Source organism: Anoplophora glabripennis, unplaced genomic scaffold, assembly GCF_000390285.2.
Source record: "Anoplophora glabripennis isolate ALB-LARVAE unplaced genomic scaffold, Agla_2.0 scaffold334, whole genome shotgun sequence".
NCBI lineage: Eukaryota > Metazoa > Arthropoda > Insecta > Coleoptera > Cerambycidae > Anoplophora > Anoplophora glabripennis.
This window is the reverse complement of record NW_019416445.1, coordinates 281,437-304,801: the sequence shown is the minus strand read 5'-3', so window position 1 is coordinate 304,801 and position 23,365 is coordinate 281,437. Positions and strand designations below refer to the sequence as shown.

The window sequence follows — 23,365 nt, the reverse complement described above, 5'->3', positions numbered from 1 at the left end:
GGGGGGGTCAAAATATAGTGAATCACCCTGTACATTAAAAAAAAAGAATCATCAAAGTAAACTAAAGCCTTAAAAACTTAAAATAAATAAATCATGAGCTGGTAGAGAAACCACTTTAACCGCTTAGTTATTTGTCGAGAAACGAATTGAATGCATGAACGAAACGAACTCCAGTCAAGAACTTAAGACGCGCGTGATTTTTAAATTTCTCGATATCTCGACACTTTTTTCTCGTCTCGAGTAAGGCCAGATTTCCCGGGAATTCTCGCTTCGAGAAGTCTCGACCAGAAACCCTAATTGTTGAACATTTTTGTTGTAGTATTCTGTTTACATCGTTTACTATGCGTAAATACCACATGTTTTTAATTTATTGGAAAGAAAATTGGAACTTTTAAGAAGCACAATGTATTTATTAAACTTGACATTCGTATAAATGTTCAAGACACATCAGGTCATTGGTGACGGTGCCTCGACGTATTTTAGATACTGGTACTGTTATTCCTCGTCCTAAAGAGGACCGCAATAAGCAGATACTAGATATCGTTGAAAATAATTCTGACACATAAGAATAACATAATAAATTACAATTATAGTACTTCTGTCATATTTAATGAGTCTAGGAGTCTTTCATTGACATGTTCGAAATGCGACGGAATTTCTAATTTTATTAATATTCACTGGGCTAACTGTCACACACATTGTTTCTTAATATAAGAGATGGTCTAGTAGAAGATTATTTAATTGGACAACTGTTCTTGTTAGAAGATTGACAAATTCTTTTTTTTTAATATTGTCAAGTGAAATCAAACAATGTTCTTCGATATCAAAAATCTAGGTATGGAAAAGCTACCTAAACCCCACAAGCACGAGTCACAACTGCTGGTATTGTTGAGAAATAACTACTCTATGGACTATGGACATTGGATTGGAAGAAGTGAGGTCTTATGGCTTAGAAGTAAAAGTGTACATACTGAGTACAGAAAAAATTAAACATTTCTTCAGCAATTTTTAGCTATTTCTGATAGAAATTTTCTCATTTAAAACATGAAAAATGTCACTTGTTAGGGAGATTTAAATTAAAACCTGCAGATGTAAAAAAAATCAGATAACGTGAAAACTAGTAATGCACATTTTGAACATTCTCTGCGAGTTTAATTAAAAGTGATCGCAATGATTCATTTCGAAAATAAATTTAAAATTACTTCTGAGTATTTTTTTTTTAAATATTTTGCTGTTTATAGAAATTTCTCGTCTTATTTTCACAACAGGACTATGTTCTTAAGGGGAAACGGTATAGTTTTGACGACAGGGTGCGTCATCCGCACGCTTTTACCAAAATAAACAGAAAAACTTTAAATTTCATTTATTTCGTTTATTTTGCAATATTCTTGTCATATGTGGAATTTATACCGCAAAACCATATGATTACTGAAGTAAAGACATTGGCAATATCTTTTATTTTGAGGTTATGGGGATAACCGTTAGAAACAGCATAGAATTATGTTTTAAAAAAGTAGGTTGAAGTTGAAATTGTAATATAAGTCTCGAGCATTTCGAATTTTTTAACTAAGTTTTAAAAATAATTCAATAAACTTTCTAGGACAATGCAAAGCAAAATTATTTTCATTTCAATAACTTCACAAATATGGCCATCATCACGAGATGAACATTTTTCAAGCAGATCAATTTTTCAGTTTCAACGGGGACATCATTGTAGGACCCTTGCGGATCCACCCTAGAACGTGTTTGAACGTCTACCTGAGCATATTGTAGCTTACTAACCAGGAACTGGCTAGCACATTAGTGCGCTTCAAATGTTTATTTTTGTATTTTTTACAGATTTTATTACTGCATTCATTTATTGCAAAATTATTAAAAAATAAATCACAAATTTTAAAAATTCAAAAGTTAAATATTTCTGACAGAAGGCTTCGCTAATATAAGGCAATAGAGTAAGAGTAATTCAAAGTCTGTCTAATCTATCTACTTTTATATTCAATTCTTAGTCACTTTATACTAGAATGAAAGATATCTTAATAAATCCTGTAGCTAATTTCTTAACTTTTACCTGCTAATTAAGATACGTGCCACTTATGTAAAAACAGGAGTACAACACGGGTGGCAGTTTAAAAAGATTTACACACATTATACCTCGTATGCTCGTATACACGGTCCCAACCTAATTTCACAGCTAAATTGTAGTGTTGGGAATAATTTCGCGCGTTACCTCTTTAAAAAGCAATTGCTCTTTATTTAAGTGGAGGAAGCAGAGGTATATAAAAACATAACGGCTACTTTTATGTGCTTAACTTATTTATCTCTCTAGGTGGCGATGTATAATTTTATCTGGGCTTGTTTGCTTTTTATTCGACGACGTGGTACGATTATTATTTATCAACTTCCGGTACTTCCATTGTCTATNAAACATTTTTAATTCTCAACTTCAAGAGCTAATAACTCTACAGGGTGAGCCCGGAGGAAAAAAATTTATATGAACTTGTGACATTATTTTCTCATTATCTATCCATATCCGAGAGATTGCCCACCATTTCCGGGACACCCTGTATATAGAGGATCCTATTAAAAAAAATGTTTGTAATGTTATAGGTCTGTCAAACATGGCTGAAAAAATAGAAGATATTGTAGAAAACTGACAATTTCTATTTATTAATTGACGTGTTTCAGCGACGTTTTTAAATTTCAACTGGAACAAAAATATTAATTTTGTTGCATCATTTTGAGACACACTGTATACACATATTAAAAGGAAGGATAATTTTTGCGCTTTTTGGGAAAAACAAACCGAGCTCGNAGAGTAATTCAAAGTCTGTCTAATCTATCTACTTTTATATTCAATTCTTAGTCACTTTATACTAGAATGAAAGATATCTTAATAAATCCTGTAGCTAATTTCTTAACTTTTACCTGCTAATTAAGATACGTGCCACTTATGTAAAAACAGGAGTACAACACGGGTGGCAGTTTAAAAAGATTTACACACATTATACCTCGTATGCTCGTATACACGGTCCCAACCTAATTTCACAGCTAAATTGTAGTGTTGGGAATAATTTCGCGCGTTACCTCTTTAAAAAGCAATTGCTCTTTATTTAAGTGGAGGAAGCAGAGGTATATAAAAACATAACGGCTACTTTTATGTGTTTAACTTATTTATCTCTCTAGGTGGCGATGTATAATTTTATCTGGGCTTGTTTGTTTTTTATTCGACGACGTGGTACGATTATTTATCAACTTCCGGCACTTCCATTGTCTATTTATCTAAACCCATATACGTATAGTCTTATCAGAAACGAAATAAAATTATGACGCTCCGTATACAGGGTGTTAATGAACTTGTGTCTAATATTTTTGTCACATGTCCGTTATGTCAAAATATCACACAAAAAGAAGTCTAAAGGGGTGAGGTCCGGGGACCAGGGGGGGCATCTAACTAGGCTGCCGTGGCCTATTCAGCACTCGGGCTAAATAAATGCGTTATTTTCAAAAGAAAACTTGGAAATACGGAAATTAAATGTACTCTCGAAAAACAGCACAGCAATCACTATAATAATGTATTACAAACTGACTTTCGAATACAGCCCGGCCGGCTTTATAAGAAACTTGCAAACTCGTAAAAAGTGTTACATAATTTTTTGTAAGTACTCACCGCGATAAAATACATGTATTTCAGCAGTTCCAAAACAGTTTTAAACACATTTTTAATTAGCTTCTTTTCTATCACCTTAAACCTCCGATACAAGTTTGTGACATCAGTTTTTGCTCCTTTTACCCCTTTAAATTTTTGGTATAAGTTCATTAACACCCTGTATATCTTAAAACGTGTAAAACTCGTTTATGTCAAGCAATGAGTAAGAGCAAAATTACTTAAAACAATACTACTATACAGCGTGTGTAAAATTATAATTAAAATTACGACATCGGAAGAAAGAATTCCGAAGAAGCTGATATATAAGTAAGGGTTTTACACTTATTTTTTGAATTTTTGATTTAAAAGAGGGATGGATAGCTTTCATTTAACCACACCTAATGTTTTCTTGCTCTGTAATATACAAAACTTCTAAGAAAAATTTTCTATTAAGGTATGCTGCTATTTAGACAGGTAGAAGATATTTATCTTTTATACGTAGCCTATAAAAAAATTAGTTTTTAATAACATCTTTAAAGATTATATTTTTCCATTATTTTAATTGCATTTGTTAATATTATTTATAATTACATTTTAAGATAACAAATGAAGTGTTAAATAACTGAGACTTTTATAAAAAGGAAGCAATTATAGATTAGTTTAAATGTGATCTTGGATGACGTGTTTGTATCTGAAAGACTGTTTGTTTTAATTTAAATATAAGTAAAATACATCAAAGTAGCATTAAATTGCATAAAAAATCTTTAACAGGTATGCGATCAAAGGCCAAATGCAATAAAGGAAAAAAAAACTGAAAATACTTCGATAAATATGATTATCTCGAAATACTTCGAACCACTTCAAAATACATTAAAATATGATGCTTCAAAATAACTTCAAAATAAAACAAAATTAGGACGCATCTTTATGCATCAAACCAACTTTAAAATACAGTGAAGTTAGTCTAAAATAAAAAAATATATATAAAAGCTGTTGTAAAATATATTGTAGTTTATCGAAACAGTTTAGAAAAGTTTCAAAATGGATCTATATTTAGAATACAACAAAGTACTTGGAAAACGGTTATAAATTTTATCAAAGGTCCAAAGTCAAGGTCAACAACCGAAAACCAAAGGTCAGTGAGAGTTCACGTCTAATTGGCTTTAGAACACAACAAAAATTTAAAATAACTTCAAAATGTTTACAAACTTTTTCAAAAACCAATGCCAAAAGCTAAATCTCAAACCAAAAGTTGAATGTCAGTAACCGAAGGCCAAAGGTCACCCAGTTATCTGGATTTAAGATGAATTGCCTGAGGTCAAAGGTCAATCGGCGAGGAACAAAAGTCAAAGACCGAAGATCAAACGTCAATGACTGGGTGTGAAATGTCAATGACCGGAAATTTAAGGTGAGTATCCGAAGGCCAAAGGTCAGGACAGGTTATCTAGATTTAAGATGAATTGCTGGAGGTCAAAGGTCAATTGACGAGGATCAAAAGTCAAGGATCGATGATCAAACATCGATGGCTGAGTGTGAAAGGTCAATGACCGGGAATTAAAGGTCAAGAGCCGGGGGTAAATGTCAGTGATCGAACTTAACTAAATGTTTTTAGAAGTTTTTGGAATATTTCGTTGGCTTTTGAAGTATTTCAAGCTTGAGATTTTTCAACGAATATTTCGAGATATTTTCATTTCAAACTATTTCCAGGTATATTGAAAAATTTCGGAGTTGTTGATGCAGTCAGAGTTAGGAACTTTCGTTATAATTCCGTCTTGTTACTAAGTGGGCAGTGCCAATAACTGCTAATAGTAGTGACGTTAATGAATCGCAAGCCGTAGTTTGTTCAAGCCTGTTAAAAATTTAAAAATAATGAAATACATGTTTTACACAATTTTTTTAAAGCTATTAAAGTTACTAAAGAGAAATAGGAAACGACTATTTAACAAAGATCCAAAAAGGTGGCTGAGGATCCATAAAATAGTCCACTTCCTACTGCCAATCATTTAGTGACAAGCTGTGACCCCATAAAAATTATCATTGAGAGTTCCCATATCTGGATCTGCTTCAGACTTATTAATATTATTAATCGGCTCCAGATAATTCATAGAGCGTTCTGATCCACGCCCATGCGTTGTAGCGGTTAAGTCTGCGCGCTGTAGTAAAATTACAATTTATAGTGAGATTCTTTCAGCAGTAAATTGCAATGTGAGAAATAGCGCACTTACTTTAGATTAGACCGGGATAATTTTAATGTAGAAAAAGGGGTAACAAGTATGAGCGAAATAAAAGCGCGAGTAAAATAAAGATTTCCATCTTGCACCGGAGTGGTAAAGGTTAGAACGTCGCGTCGGCTGTTGTACCTAACTAGCAGTCGGGCTGTAGGGGAACTCGGGGACAAGTTTACAGTTTAAGTCTTAATTCAAAACTATAAAATTACCGACAGGTTTGAACAGTTACGTTTTGGATTAGGGAGGGTAAAACAGTTGTTCATGGCATACCCTACAAAATTCACCGATTTGGAACCAACTGGTTTTTATTTATTTATCAACCTTCTATTTGTTCAGGTTTGCTAGAAGTTACTTTAGACATCTACTGTTTCTACTTTTCCTGTTGGCCAATATTTCTTCTCCTCTTCTTTATTTATAACAAAATTTCTACAATCGTTTTCACATTTTCGTTGTTCTTTACAAGTGACGTTTCTGCCATTTTGATTGATTCATATTGTTGCATTTTTTAATTAAGGAATTCATTTAGGTCCAGATGATGTCCTAGTCAGTTTTGACATGACGTCGTTGTTCACAAAGTTGCCACTTCAAAAAGCTGTGGAGCTTCATCGAAGGCTCGTCTCTGCAGGCAAGAATTAGTAAACTTGGCAAAAATGTGTACCAGCTGGACTTTTTTTCTGCTTTAGGAGTCAGAACAAGTCGAAGGAGCAGCTGTGGGGTTACCCTTGTTCTTAGCTGTGGAAAATATCCATTGTATGAAAGCTTTTAAGAAGAAAGCTCTAATGCCGGAATGATGGATCACATATGTTGACGACCGTATTATTGGATTAAATTTGAACAACTTCACCATCGAGTTCTTACACGTCATTGTGGTGACGATTGAGGACACTAACAGTACGGATAGATATTTGAATGCTGACTCTCACTACCATCAGCCCCAGAAACACAGGATTGGGGAGTACTTGGATGAAGAATTACAACACCGACGATCAAAGAAAACCAGAAGAAATATACATCAGCAGGATGTCTAAGAAAGGGAATAATATGTGGCAACAATCTTCTATCTTCCATACATAGAAGAATCTACAGATAACATAGAACGCTTCTTAAGAAAGGACACTATTAATATGACACCGCAAAGAAAACAGCGTCAGCCTTTCCAAAGAAGAACTGTACTCTAAGTGTAACTCAAGTTCTCAAGATCCCCTTTATAGATATAAGATGTACCTTATACTATAAGGGTTAGATATTCAAGAGCTTGGACCAATACCTTAGACCTACACGAGTAGTTTATTGATCCACAGTTTAGGGGTTCAAATCACATCTATAAGGAGATAATAGACGACCAATTAATTGTTTTTTTTTTCTTTTCTTTTATTTACCAGTTGTGAGCAAAATTAAAAAGTCAATGAACCATTGCGTCAAACGAAAAATAAAAAAATGTCTGTATTAGTCCAGTATTAAAATAGGTGTGTACAGAGTAGTTTAGTATAAGAATCCAAGTCACTTATTAGAAAACTTAGAAAAAAAATACAGTTCTCTGAAAAATTATGCAGTGCCATAAAAAAGTTTGCAACATGCTCGAAGAGGTTTGTCGTGACACTTTGTTTATGTTTAATTTAACATTTTTTTTAAATTTTGAAATTGACTATAAAAATATATTTTTTTCAGTTGTATTGATTATTACTTTTATAATAATCAATTGCATTAGAGAAATAAGAAAATTAACTCATGATTCTTAACATTTTGAATGAAAATGTTAATATAAAAAGCGTTAGATTTAACATAACTTTTGCCTCACGAAAACCTTTTTGCACATTTCAATATTCAGTATTTTCTTATACCTTACTGAATAAAAAAAAATCATGTCCTAACTTATGGGTGATATGATATACAGGGTGGTTCAGAAACCTCCCGTAAATACAGGATAGTATGACAAAAAATAAGAATTGTTTGTCTTATGAACTATACGTCTATCTCCTGTTGTTTTCGAGTTTCAGAGCGACAAAATAAATTTTTTTAAATGGAATTTTTACGAAAATTTCCAAACGGTGCGAAATATTTTTATGAAATTTGGTATTCCGGGGATTTTAAAGATGCCAGATACGCTAGTCTAATTTTAAGTTCTGATTTTTTTAAGGCTAAGTTTTTTACCATTCGGAATCCAATTTCTAATGTATGTACAATTTTATTTTCTAAAAATAATGTACTCTTGTTAGAACTTCCTAATGTTGACGGTTTTCGATAAAAAAGGCTTTTAATTAAACTCTTACAATATTACGGTGTATAAAATGACTTTTCTCAAAGTAGGCTTATGTTAAAACTTATTGATGAATGTCTCATAAATAACGCATAGATTTTTAGTAATATTTTAAACTCTAATTAACTTTATATCAAAATTTAGTATTCAGTATTCAGTATTCAAGGAAACTTTCTCAGTATTCATACCCAGCTTTGATTCAGCATTAAGGATTTTGTCCAACTTTTCCTAATAATTTGCTTCTTAGTCTAGCGCCCGTTCCCACTTTCCCCCACATTTAATAAATGCCCGCGCCCTATTACCGAGATTACATATTGCGTATAGGCACATCCCCCGAGTTAATTACAAAATTTACAGTTTCGAATGCGAGCGGGATAATAAAAAAATAAATTAATTTCTCTCTCTCCCTCTCTCGTCGGGATATGTGGGCGAGATAAACGAGAATCAATTATTTATGGAATAGTACTAATTTAGTTTCCCAGACGGTGACGAGTATGCACCATTCTACGGAATTAATTTAACGGCTTTGTTTAATAACATTCTTTACCTGGCGCGCTGTTTATTACGGACGTTTAGTGTTATCGAGTTACCCGATAATGAAAATGAGCGCTAACAGCCGGATAATGGTACTCTTCTGGTTTATGGAGAGCAGTTTTGGAGAAAGCCGCTTATTAACTTGCTGCCACCGGAAAAAAACATTTTTTGTCTTACACAAAGCTTCTCTTAAAATCGAAATCAAGAAGAGGTCCCTATTTTTTTAACCAATTTACCGCAGCTTCTATTACTGCGTTACTATATTTCAGAATATAACTTTAACTAATATAATGACTTTAAATTAATGTAGATTATATTACAGCAACATATTCTGGGATATTTGTTATTCCACATACAATAAATATAAGTTTATTATCAAATACTTTTCCTTTTCAATGGAAACAAACTTGCGTGCTATTCTATCGCACTCACAAGGTGAACATAGAAAACAAACTTTCAGATATACATATTCTCAATATAGGAGTACCTCACGGCTCAATTTTAGGACCGTTGCTTTGTGTCTTTATATTAAAAATCTTTGTAGTAAGCTGAAATATTGCAATTCACATGTGTATGCTGACGATATGCAACTCATTTAACAGAAATAGTGTTGATGGTGCTGTTAAAAACACAAATCTTAGAATCTTAAGGTTATAGAAAATACAAACATTGTCTATTTTTAAATCCTAACAAATCTAAATTAATTTTATTTGGTACTAACAAAATAATCTCTCAAATTGCAAACCATTTTCATATAATAATTAGTGACACAGTTATTCCTGTTGTGAAAAGTCCTTGGAAACTTCAAAGCCATGTACACTAAACAATTTAAAAATAATATGGCAGCTTTCTTATATAACAGTCAGCATTAGTATAATCATTATTTTCAGTTCTTTGTAGAGCATAGTATGTATATAATATGTAGCAATATTCTTAAGGAGTAAAAGTTGTCATTGTTACACTTTTGCATCACAGTCTTATTTAACAAGTACTTGCGTATATCGTACTTGCTAGTCCATTTGTGATCTAAACTAACGAAACTAATGGTTGTGCCAAGAACGCACACTTGATGACTATGATGTTTCAGCATCTGACTACTGTTTAATAGCGCTTCACAAATATTAGGAATTAGGCTAAAAAAATAAAATTAATGAGCATTTTTTATTTTTCACTTTGATACCCTGTATCTTTTTTATTATGCGACTTGGGATATAGGTATGTTAGGTTAAATCAACTTATTTTCACTCAAGAAGTCTCTGGTATCATTTGTGCCCCTCCATTTAAATACACCCTGTATAATTTTCTTGTCTGTATCAAAATTGCTACCCTTTCAATTTGAATGTCCTGTAGAAGGCTGTACACGATTTTGTCTAAAGCTTCCGCTTTACGCAACAAAAACCTCATTATTTTTTTATAAATAAATCCTGTACTCGTATGAAAATTAATGAGACATCATAAATATCACCGAACATATACCCGCATCTGTTTTAATTTTAGTGAAATAAAAGGACGACTGAAACATAAATTTATTTTCAGTATTTCTTGAAGAATCCCCAGTCTGCTAAATTTAACCGTTCGTTCCAGTGACTGAAGTTCACACTGTCGAGTCAACAATTACGACCACTAAAAATAGTTCCTAGTTTCCGAAAATAGCTCACGATTTCAAGCCTTACAGTACAGAACTGGGCGAAGACGAAGAAGAACAATTGCTCAGTACAATTTTATTCTTAACGTAATTATAGATTAGGCAATCGTTTATACATATAGTAGCATAGTTTTAATTAAAAAAATATACGTATGTTTCTTTATCGTGTGATTGTAAAAAATTGCACGTAAATTGCTCCAGCAAGAGCCATTAGTTTGGCCAACATTGTACAATTCACTTCTTTCTTCAAGTTTGAAATAATATGCAGCGAAACAAAGAGACCGACTGTAGGAGCACAGCCCCGTAATTTACTGTAGATATTATTGTAATATATGTCGGCATATTTCTTTTTAATTAAATAATACGTTCAAGGATCCTGGACGGTATAATAAAACTGCAGAATGCCTTCATAAACTTAATTAAATTAATGTAAAACGTTATTAAGTAGCTTATTTTGTTCTCTGCTCTCTTTGCAGGGGCCTTATTATGCAATATTTAATTACCTCTTAATTTATGGATATTTTTAATTAAAACGATCGTCAAGAAATTGCTGATATAAGTTACTCGGTTTATAATTACACTTGTAAATGAACTAAAATCAATTGTATTACTAGTTTCTTTTTAAAACAGCAATCTTTACATTATTTTAACTTCAAACCATAGATAGATTCTAACACAGGATGTTGTAGAAAGAAATGCAGACAATTAATAGTGATAAAATAATTTTATTTTGATTTTTGATTTTTTGATATGGACTTATGAGTTTACCGTCCTTTGTTTTTTATATACAGGGCGTTAAAAATGATTAATTTAAATGAAATTTAAAGTTAAACAATATCTATTTCTCAATGTACAGAGTGTCCGGAAACTAACGGACCATACTTCGAGGTAAGCTTTTTTGGATAAAAATAAACCGATTTGAAAGTAGGTAACTAACCTTAGTATAATTTTGCTTCCTTATTTTTTTTATATTATGTTTTTTGAAGCCTTGCTGCTTGACCTAAACAAGTTTATTTCCATGTAAGGAAGCCATCCTTTCTTTTCCCAAAAACTGATTAGTTTTCAGAGATTTTAACAATGTTTTTTTTTGTGCAAAATAAAATTATACGTTATATGGTATACAGTGGAAAAACTTAGCATCAAAATTTTTTTTATAAAATGTCGCTGGGTATTCAGTACCCTCAAAATCCTATAAAATATGCATGCATTGTTTTCTTGGAGAGGATATGACTAGAATTCCTTTTTAACACACCATTTTTGTCGTCCTGTATTTCAAAAAAAAAAACAAAAGACGATGGGTCCATGGTTCATAGGAAAAAATTATCTTACTTTCTGATGTTTTACCACTCCTTATTTTTTTGCACCCATCTTTGCAACAACCTGTATAATAGAATCGTTGTCTAAGTGAAATTCTATGTTATCTAAATCTAAATTTTCTGCGTAAATAATAGAAAGCTTATCTAATTCGTTCCCAAAAAGCTGTAACAAGAAAACTTAACTAACTTTTTTCGAAACATTAGCAACATTTTCGAATTCAGTTACTATGTTTACTAATTATAGATATAAGAAAACTTAATAAACTTTTCCGAAAGCGTATCAAAATGTTTTATTAATATAAATATAAGAAAATTATGTAATTTTTTTAAAACTAACAAAATTTTAGAATATATCAACTTACTGATATAAAAAATCTTATGTATTTTTTTTGAAATTGTAGCAAAGTTTTCAGCTACGTTGACAGTGTATTAATAAAGATAAAGAAACTAAATTTTTCTAATGATTGATTTCGTGGAGTAATTATAAAAATATAAAACTTATTATTTCGTTATTATGAATATAAAATTTTTTTTTTCAAGAATCGTAGCAAAATTTTCGAATGCATTGACTATGTTTACAAATTATAGATATGAGGAAATTTAACTAGTTGAATTAAAAACTTTAACAAAATTATATTAGCTATGTTTATTAATAATTTAAATACGACCAGTGTAAAAGTTTTGACCGCTAAAAGGGAGAGGTAACCGAAGAAAACTATCACCCAGTATATCGATCTGACTAAAGCTTTAAGAAATAATACGCCATAATAGGCCAAATAAATGTGCAAAATTTTAACGCGATCGGCAAAAGGATTATGAAGTTATTAATTAAAATAATTTAATTTTTGACAACTTTGAAGGCTTGTAACTCAAAAAACAAAAAATTTTTATTTAACTTTTTTGAACGTTGTCGGTGAAATTTGCGAACACCCTATATCAAAATTTTCGAATACTTTGACTATGCTTACTAATTACAGATATTAGACAACTCAAGTATTATTTTCAGAACTGCAGCAAAATTTGTATTTGATTTTGTGGATTAATTATAAAAATAAAAACTAATTTATTGACTATGTATGTAGTCCAATCAAGTAACATTTAGAGAAAAAAATGTTCCCTGGACTTTTACAAGTGTCAGTGGGAAAGGGTGGTGGAGGGTTGATTTGGGGGGTGGGAAAAGGGGTTGTATTGTATTGAGATTTCCGGCGAAAGTTAACTTTAAAAAAGTATCCATTACGAAAGCTGTAGATTATTCAAAAATCTACAACTTTTGTAGAAGTCACTTTGTAAAATAACCTCAAAATTTCCGAGAAAAATGCGAAAAATCGTTTCTTCTCTCGTTTTTCGTTTTTTACATGTCAATCTAGCAAAAATTATTTAATTTTCACAAAACTGGGTGAAAGTATACCTTTCTGTGTTTTAAATAATCAAATTTTTTTAGATAAAATTTCAAAAACCTTCCGAGATATTCATTTTTTCCGGTCCAAAACACTTTTCTTTCAAACACAAACTCTACTTAGAAAAATCATCGTACAGTGTTCTGTCGGTGCTCATTATTTTCTTTTTGACATATACGTTTTGGTAAAATAAAAGAATGTATAATCGCAATTCAAAAACATGCTCAAAAATGCAAAAAGGCTCTTGCAACAATGAATTTGTAGTAATTATTGATAATTTGTTTAAATTTTTTAAAAAATTGAAAAACTGTTTACACCATTCAATTGTATGGAAAAAATACAAAATAAACTGTGTTTCATTGTTTGACTCGAAACTTTATTATTATAGATATAAAAAGTCCTAAAATAATACTTTTTAAAACTGTAGCAAAAATTTCTAATTCATTAACTATGTTTATTAATTATAATGACACGCAAGTACTTTTTTTAAAACTTTGGCAATATTTTTGAATACATTTTTGAATACATTTTTTCAATAGTATTGTGTGAAGAAACTGCAGTAATTTTTTCTTCAGCAATGTTTTTCAAAACTGTAGCAAAATTTTCCAATACTTAACTACGTGTACCTACTAATGTCACGTTTGGGACTGTTGTATCCTTATCTCGCTGGTCACTTGGAGCATCATTTCCTGAAATAGTACGAGAGCTAATTGGCACGGTTTCGTTGATTATTATATAAAATAAGGCCATTACGGCATCCGAAACAATGCCCGATTTAATAAACTAATGCAAAACCGTAGTGGATGGGTGGAGATGAAATGAAACGCGAATGGTGTACGGCCCTAGGCGTGGGGTGAGGGGGCGAGCACCCCACTTCCGCAGATCCCTTCGCAACCCCTTCCGATTAACTCCATCCTTGTCTGTCGCTATAATTAATGAAATTTTCACACGAACTAACTTACTTCGCATAAAACCATATACAAAATAAATGCATGCGTTAGGAATTCACGTCAAACTTTACACCAAACTAAATTTCATTAACTATATTTATTAATTATTCCTTTAATGTGGCACGTTAATTACAAATTGTTCAGATGTTTATTGTGTTATGCGCATTTGTGTACGGAGGGCTTGTCTGCTCGCGAGTGACGGCAAAAATGTTGGCGGGGATAATGGAGGGTTCGACCAAAGTGGAACGAACTTTTGACTAAACAGTCTTAAACGAATTATTACTCTGTCATGATTATACGGGATGATCCTTAAGTTGAACCATATATTTTTAATAATATGGAAAACTCGTTAAAATAGAAAACATTTTTTTTCAAATACGATGTTTCGACGAACTTCAAGTTAAAAAACGTATTAATTTAAAAAATAACAACTATTCCGGTTTTGTATTGAATAAGGAAATTGTTCAAAATGGACGCCGGTTTGAACTAGACAAGGTTCATGACGCGACTACCGGAGAGTCTGCGCACGCGGTTAGTAGGTATAAAAGTTTCCCCATAATGGGCTTATTCAATAATAACACCGGCCAACAAAAAAAAAGTTATACGAATTTTACATGCGGCATATGATTTCCTATGTATTTTTGTCTGCTGAGCACGAATCCATAGTCCGTTTTTCTCCACCACCCTTCAGTTTTCCGTAAATCGCTGAATACCTTCAGAAAATCGCTAAAAATCTTCAGTAAAATGGAGAATTACTTCATAACCCTCTAGTATTAAAAAAAACCTAAAGATCTACAGTTCGAGGTATCCTAACCTAAAAGTGCCAAAATCGCATTTTTTACATGTTTGAGATTATGTTCTATGGAAAGGTACATATTTTTGCTGAAATCAATAATGAAGTCTTGAAGTACTATACTTAGTCTTTAAAACGCACTCGGATTTATCCCGATATCATTTTTCGTCTTTGAGAAATCGTATGATGAAATTTAATAGTTTCACTTATTTTTCGATTTTTTGAGTTTATGGGCTTGAAATTTATGTGTTAAAGATTTATGGGCTTTTTTTGCATGTAAATGTATTGCCAGATTGATATGCGTAAAATATAGGCCATATAACGAATTTTTAGATATTTTAAGTTTATTGCAAAATTTGACGTTATAAAGTATTCCCGACTTCAGATTCATGTTCAGCGACCCCAAAAACATTTAAGATGAACTTCCGGATGCTGTGGTGCTGTGTTGTTAGTATATTCAAAAATCGAAAAATCGAAAAATAAGTCTTAATTTCAACATGCGATTTCTCAAAGATGAAAAATTATATCGGGATAAATCCTAGTCCATTTTATAGAGTAAGTATAGTACTTTAAAACCCCATTAATGATTTTAGCAAAGGAAATTTACCTGTCCATGTAGCATAACCTAAAATATGCAAAAAAAAATCGTGATTTTTGCACTTCTAGGTTAGGATATCTCGAAAACCAGAGCCAATTGAGAAATTTGGATCTCGGATTCGAATTTAGCGCACCAAAATCCTTCGGAAAAGTACATTCCAGTTTCTGGGTTAGAGGGTCGGTCAAATTTTGTCGTCTATTTGAATCGGTCTAAGCAGTTGGTGGAGCATTGGTGACCAATCACTCGACTGGCTCAATCCAACACCAAATTTTTGTGCTAAAACGATCGGGGTTATCTGTACTAAACTACTAACACTGACAATAGCAGACAAGTAAAAAATATTGTAAAATTAAGTTTTTTCTCCAACTCCATAAAAAAAAATATGAGGATTAAGGTTTGGTGACTTGGCTGGCTACACAAGATCTGGAAGATGATTTTGAACAGAGAACAAAAAATATAAAAAAATCAAGTTCTGCTGGCGAAGATGGCATTAGTTCTAATATTTTAAAATGTTGCATTGATTATATATTGCAGCCATTGACATACCTAATAAATCTGTCATTGTCTCAAGGCGTGTTCCCGGAGGTATTAAAAACTTCTAAAATTAAACCTCTTCATAAAAAGAATGATCCTAAAAATATCGAGAACTATAGACCTGTTTCTTTGTTATCTACACTTTCTAAAATATTGGAAAAGGTTATTTCCAACAGAATTGTATCTTTTTTGTCAAAATATAATATATTACATGACGCTCAGCATGGATTTCGAAGTTCCAAAAGTACAGAGACAGCCATACAAAACTTCTTAGAACATTTGTATAATAATATGGATAATGGAAAAAAAACTGTTGGTCTTTTCATGGACTTAAGTAAGGCCTTTGATTTAGTTGATCATCAACTCTTATTAATAAAATTGAATGCTTACGGTTTAAGAGGACTAGTTAGTGATTTAATTAAAAGTTATCTTGATAACAGGTTTCAGTTTGTTGAAATAGACAACGTCAAATCGGATAAATTAATAATTAATTGCGGTGTTCCTCAAGGCTCTGTCTTAGGACCTTTATTGTTCATTCTTTTTGTTAATGATTTACCGTTAACTGTGGGTGATCGTGAGTTGGTTATGTATGCTGATGATAACAGTTATTTATGTGCTAGAAATGATATAACACAGGTCATTAATGAAATTCAAAGTAAGTTAAATGTATTTTGTAAATGGTTCTTGGATAACAAGTTATTTTTAAATATGAGTAAAACTGTTTTTATTAATTTTACACCTAAGACTAAAGAAATAAGTCAGTCATATCTTGTCAAAGTAAATGGAATATCAGTTAAGCAGGTAGCAAATGTAAAGTTTCTGGGGATTCACCTGGATAATAATCTTGCTTGGGAGACACATGTTAACAGTATTTGTATAAAATTATCGTCTAAGTGCTTCTGCTTGGGTAGATTAAAATGTATATGTAGTAAAGAAATTTTATTGTTGTATTATTATGCACAGATATACTCCAGAATTCAATATTGCATTGAATTTTGGGGTTCTTCACAATTAAGTTTCAGGGTTTTTAAATTTCAAAAAAGAGCTATTAGATTAATTATGGGTCTATCTGGTTTAACTTCATGTAGACAATATTTTAAGAAGCTTAAGCTTCTTACAGTGCCTTGTATTTATATATTCAGGATACTCTTACTGGTCCGTAAAAATACAGATAAATTTGTCACGGTTAATTCATTTCATACATATAACACGAGGGGAGCAAATATTCTTTGTTTTCCAATTCATAAGTTATCATTAACTAAAAAAAATCCACTTTATATGGGCATACAACTGTATAATAATCTACCACTTCAGATCAAACTAACAACAAATTTTAACTCTTTTAAAAGAAATGTTAAGAATTACCTCATTCAATACTGTTTTTATAGTATAAATGAATACCTAGGTTATTAGAATGTAATTGGTTTTAATATGTTATGTATTGTATATTTATATGTTTTGTATTTTTTTTATGTATAATGTATTTTCCTGACTTATTCTATGCCATTTGTATGGTCTTCTGAATTAATAAATTATTATTATTATTATTATTATTATTATTTCAGGCAGCTTTCGCCCGTTAAATGATCTGGAAATATCAAAGGCCCAACAATAGTGTCATTATAAGCACAAGGATTTTCAAGTGACCAAACACGAGTATTGCGAGAATTCTTAAGTCCACTACAGGTAAATGTAGCCTTGTCTACAATGAAACTGTTTCTGGTAAAATTTTGATTCATCCCATGTTGTTATAAGAGCCATTGTCAAAACTGAACTCTGTTGGGGATGGACTTGTGGCAAGAAGAGTTGAACTCGTTGCACATGAAATGGGTACAACTTATTTTCTCGCATTGTTGTTCAATGGCTCAGTTTGACTTGGTGTGAAATTTCTCGAGCGATTGCTGTTGGATCTTCTTCAACAAGGTTGAAATTTATTTCTCCTGTTGTACGTTTTCCGATACTCTAGGTCTTTCCGAATGTCCTTGACGTTTCCAAAAATCCTCTACACAAAGTGAACAAATTATTGCAGTATGCACTTAGTACTTTGATAACGCTCTCCATAAATTAATAGTCAAATAGTTCACTATTGTCAAGAACATGGGCTATTAAAACGAAATTTTCAATTAAAATCATGGTCAAAATCCACTATAAAATTATTATACAACTAGAAGATAAGGATTAAGGAAACAAAAATATTCACAAAAAAAACATTCATTAGGTACCATTTGTACAGAAAATGGCGTTATTTAAAAAACATAATTTTAAATATATATTTTTTAATTAGTTCTACGCGTTGTTAAAAAAATATATTACTCAACTTAGAAATCATCCTATATAATTTTAACAGAGCTATTTATTTTTTAAAGCATCGACAAAATATTGATTTTTTGGCATAGTTAACATACATCACAAAAATAACTGCAGATTTTTATTATAATTAGTATAATCTGGTTGTGATCATTTGACATTTGGATGGTTTAGCAGGAACTATGAAATTTTTAATCTCTGGTCCACAGGATGCAAAGCAGACAAACTGTGGGGATCTCATCCCTCGAAACAAAATGGATTCACACATTCAAGACTCAATTATAACAGTAACCATTAAGAAAGACTAGTCATTTGAAATAGGGTGTTCAATTTAACTAAATATTTACTTCTTGTCACTATAGGGAGCCAGTTCCCCATGTCTTCTTCCATTTATCAATTCCATCATTCCTTTCATTCTTCTTTGGTTGTATCACTTTTCATAGATCTCTTTCATTAACATCAAATTTTCTGTTTCTCTGATTTTACTTTCCTCTTTTACTTCTAAAAATTTTACAAATCTAAGTTACTGCTTTTAAACTAGTGTAATTTAGGAATAAAAGTTGTCCTCAAGGATTTGTTCAGAAACCAGCCTATGTGGGTAAGGAGGTAGTATTAGTAGTGGCCGAAAGGACTAAGTGTAATTTTCATAAAAATTGTCAACACTTTGACTCATTGGTTATTTTTTTACTTCTACAACCTCAAAGTGATTGGGATTGATTCTCCTCAGTCCTCTTAGATTTCGACCACTTCTTAAGATTTTGAATTGGATTTTTTCTTTACTTTCTCATAATTTGTATTCACTTTGAAATATTGCTCTAGCATCTTCATTTACCCTTTATTGATATTACTTTTTCATCAACTACATCCAATTTTTCTTTGGACTTTCTTTTTGCCTTCGACAAATTTCACATGCTGCCTCCGCAATTATAAATCATTTTCTATACTTTGTAATAAATGTCATAAGAGGATTCACACAAAAGTCTGTGAAGACTCGACTGTAAAGGTAACTGCATCCATTGCGGAAGTTGCACTACTGAGAGGAATCCTAGAAGCCGCTGTTAAGAGTATTCCAAAAATCAATAAAGCCAAATAGGCGGCATCATTCACATAGCTACAACTTAATTAACCGCGGAACTATCTGGCGTGTATTTAAGTTTTATTAAAGCTAATTAAACTATACCATTTCCAATTTCATCAGAGATAAAATGGAATCTGTAAATTACTCTGCGAATTAACCGACAACTTGCTTGTACAATTGGTTTAACGATTTTTGGGCAATTATCAGCTAACGGTCTGACAAGCTGATACGATGGCACTGCAACTATTTCTTGTTCCTTGTAGAAAACTGGACACCTTCAGGAAATATTTGTGTTTAATATTGACCACTTATTGATACACCCATTTTTTTAACTGATTTGTGATCAGATTTACCACCGTTTCATGTCGGTATTACAACCACTATTTAAGAATATAAGAACAGAATGAATGAATGAATAAGAACAACAGCAATAACAATTTGTTGGTAATTTTGGTTCGAAACTAAAAATTTTATATTTACTTCCATTTTAAGACGTATTTTTCTTATTCAGTTGATGAAGTATTCGATGATGTTTATCGAATTTGTTTGTAGATTATTATGAATGATTCCATCTCAAAATGAAAACTACTTAATGAACTAAAAACTATGAAGTATTGGGTCTACCCTGAATCCTGAACTAATATTCTGGAAGAAGTATAAGCTTGTACTTCTAACTTATTATTTTTTGTTCCAGATCCGGATGGTTAACACAAAACCAGTAATTAGTTAAGGTGAGTAAAAATTTCCTTATCAGAGCAAATGTAGAAACGGACAAATTTATTAAAAATATGTTTATTCTTTGGTTAACCATGGTTATTATGTTTTTGGAGTCGCTTTGCCCGAATCCGATGTCCGTTTGATCTTGTTGCATCAGGGTCAATGTTATTTGAAACCTACTTAATTCTACGAGTAATACCTATTAGTTGGGTTGTCTTAACAAAGCAATTTTTGCCTCGTTCATCTATAATGAACCAAAAGACTCTCAACATTCACAAATCTTCACATTAGCATGATCTTTTTCAATCACATTTGAAAATCCGACACTATAATTTTATACAGCATTATGGGTTACTAACATTTTCATCCTTCGCGGTAAGAAAGGTTCTGGATAGTTGCCTTGCTTGTAGTTGAGGGAGAATTTTGGTAGACAGTTGAGTGCGTATTCTATGGTGAAGGATGAGTTTTCACATTCGGTTAATGATATATTTTTTAAAACTCGTACGTAATAAAATTTTTGCATGTAGACTGCCCGACTATCTCTGCATTAATGGACATAAAATATCTTTAGGCAAGCCTAACTCCATTAAAATCATCAAATTTTAATCATCATTGAAATCATCTATCATCTAAGTAAAAGCCTCATTTCTATGATGGTTCTAATAGAGCCTTTACAATCCTGCTACCAACAACTGCTCCGAAAGGAGATCTGTAGAATAATTCGCTTCTCGGTTTGACTTTGAAATAACCTTTAACCCCAAGGTCAAGCGGATCTCAGATTCGGATTCAGCGACCCCAGGAACATATAATAACCATGGTTGTCTCCACCAAAGAATTTGAAATGACCTTTAACCTTATCTGACAAAGTCAAACGGACTTCGGATTCGGACTTAGCGACCTCGAAAACATAAGGATATAGTGGTTTAGTCTGATGCACAGAATTTTTTTTTGTGGCATCTTCAATGCTTATATTTAATAAATAAGTCAAGGGGCCAAATTTGATTGGCAGAAATATTTTATCCAAGTAAAATATGAATTTTTTAAATACCTATTGACTTACTACGATGATCCGCTGAAAGCTTTTTTGGAACCGCTGACTTTTGGAACCGATAGCTCTGCAACTGTTTACAATGTTGGTGTATACCTATGCGTACATAAAGATGTACAACTAACTCTCAGATCTCATCAGAGTGTCCGTTAATACATGGTAAGGATGTTGAGATACCAGTTTGGTATGTGTATTCGTACTTATTTATACACACACCTTAGGGTAGGCACATAGAGAAAACACGTTGAAAATCTAGAGAAGTAAATGACTTCATTTAAACTCAATCATAATTTTTACAGTAAAAGACAGACGTTTCCCTAATGAAAATTAAAGTAGCGCTGATTGCCGATTTTTTATGTAGTATGTAAGTCGGGGACGATTCCAGAAGTTCTCAATAAGTTTGGTGCATTTTTTTTATTATTATTTTTTTTCGGTGTTGTTTTGTTTTTGCTGTTTTAATAATTGAAAATGCTTATTATTAATTCATATTATCAATTAATTATCATCCTGTATATCGATGATCACTACTGAGAGTGATTTTGAAAAGTGTATGAATGTATCGTTTCAGTAAATGCCGTCCCTGTCTTGAGCCAACAATGTTCCGGGCGAGCGACCCCCTGACCCCCTCCCGCCCCCGCCCCTGTGGCCGGGCGTTTTATGAAGCGGAATATTTGCAGAAATCGATGGCAGGCGCTGGCTCCACTAATTACAAACGCCGTCTAATTAACGATATATAGGAAATTGTTCTACAATACTTTGAAGTGCCTGCTTCTGGATTACTACCGATGATGGATTTAATTAATTAACAGATTACTAATTAACTTGATTGAGAAATTTTATAATGGAAAATTCTTTAATGCACTTTTAACTTCAAAGACTCCTTCTCCCTTTGTTTAAGGGTTCTTCGTTCCTCAATTATTAAAATATCCAGCCAATAACGAGCAAAAAAGTTAATTTAGTAATTAACTTTTCTATAAGGCATTTACTACCACAATTAACTTTTTCCAAGAGGATCTTTTATCCCCCCCGGGTAATGTTTATTTTTATATAATAATGGCACTCGAGCTTTTGTACTAACTTCCTGGAGTGCTTAATTGGATGCAAAAAATATGTGGGGGGAAATTTTAACAAATTGGGTTATTTTCATTTCTTTATTTTTAACTCTGACATTAAGAGAAGGGTTAACGAAGATCCACGCTTTAGAATGTGTAGGACTTTTATTTTAATTTTGCACAAAACAAATTTAACATTAAAGTTAATCAAAAGTGTAAAATAATCGGGAGTATAAAGACTGAAATACATTCTATATTCTAGACTATATAGACTAGACAATATTCTTTCCACAAAGATTTGTTTAGTCAATATAACAATTTTGGCGAAGAGAAATTGCTAGATCAGTTTCTTTTATCAAATGTTTGGTGCAAGATTTCTCAGTTTGCTTAACAACGCAGGTGCACAAGATGCACAGAGTTGGCTTACTTTTATGGTTAATTTTCTTATTAATTTTCTCGGAAACGGAAGCATTTAGACCATCAGTTGCGTAATAAAAGTTGCTTATTTTCATGCCCTTTATCATCCTTTTCAATGAACGTACTTATTTTAGAAACACCCTGTATATTATGATCAGATGTAAGAACTGTGTCATATGAATTTCGTAATCGTAGTGCCTTCATTATTCTTAAACTTTATCCAATTTCAGAATCTAAATTTTCAAACTTTGCTTTGTTTAAGTATATCCTATTGTTAATTATTTCTTTTCTTTTTTCTCCCGTTCCCATCCAATTTTCTCTACATTGTGATGACTACAATTGTGATAATGAAAGATGACGGTGACGTTGATGATGATGACGATAATTATAAAGATGATGCTGATGATTTTGTTCAAATATCTAAATTATTACAGTTTTCAAATATACCTCTATATGTTTATCTTTTAATCATATTCGGGACATTTCACGTCAAATCAATCACAGAAAAATTTATTTAACCGATTTGTATGTCTTAAAATGTTCGTCTGTTAAGAGGCTTTCAAAAGAAAAGTAACGTTTTGAGAAATTCAGTATGGCGGATCAAATATGGCGCCCACGAAATTCATTCTTCATGGTAAATTTAGGAATTTAGTATAAAATTTTCCAAAATGGGAGAATATATCCCAATGCATATATTAGACTGTGTTTGAGTCCGCTGATTACGAATCGATCATCGGAAATACGAAATTCAAAATGGCGGATCCAATATGGCGGACATAAAACTCATATAACAGTACCATAACGAATTCAGGTCACTTAAAGTTTAGAGTCCGGCGGCTTTTGGGTTC

The 23,365-nt window shown here is 32.0% G+C and overlaps 1 long non-coding RNA gene across 1 annotated transcript in view; it reads left to right on the top strand.

Annotated features, from left to right (window-relative positions):
- The window catches only part of LOC108908920, a 336,859-nt gene that overhangs the window by 54,930 nt on the left and 258,564 nt on the right, over positions 1-23,365 (top strand). Inside the window, exon 2 of the long non-coding RNA XR_001964386.2 lies at positions 19,978-20,014. This is a non-coding gene — a long non-coding RNA (uncharacterized LOC108908920). The remainder of the gene's footprint in view (positions 1-19,977; positions 20,015-23,365) is intronic.